The sequence below is a fragment of the Phalaenopsis equestris genome, unplaced genomic scaffold (genome assembly GCF_001263595.1).
Source record: "Phalaenopsis equestris unplaced genomic scaffold, ASM126359v1 Scaffold000036, whole genome shotgun sequence".
Lineage (NCBI taxonomy): Eukaryota > Viridiplantae > Streptophyta > Magnoliopsida > Asparagales > Orchidaceae > Phalaenopsis > Phalaenopsis equestris.
The window spans coordinates 1,436,727-1,436,928 of NW_018164478.1; positions in this window are offsets into that span (position 1 = coordinate 1,436,727).

The window sequence follows — 202 nt, forward strand, 5'->3', positions numbered from 1 at the left end:
TATATATATATATATATAGATACATATTAGAAATTTTTATAATTATTCAAGTTTTAATTTATTTTATAAAAATATAAAAGGTACAAAGTTTTTAAAATATTTATTTTAAAGAGGAAAAAAATTGGGTTAAGATATTTGCCTAAATTTTTAATCAAAATAAAATTTAAAGTAATCAGAGTTATTTTAGTTTAGCGGTTGAGTA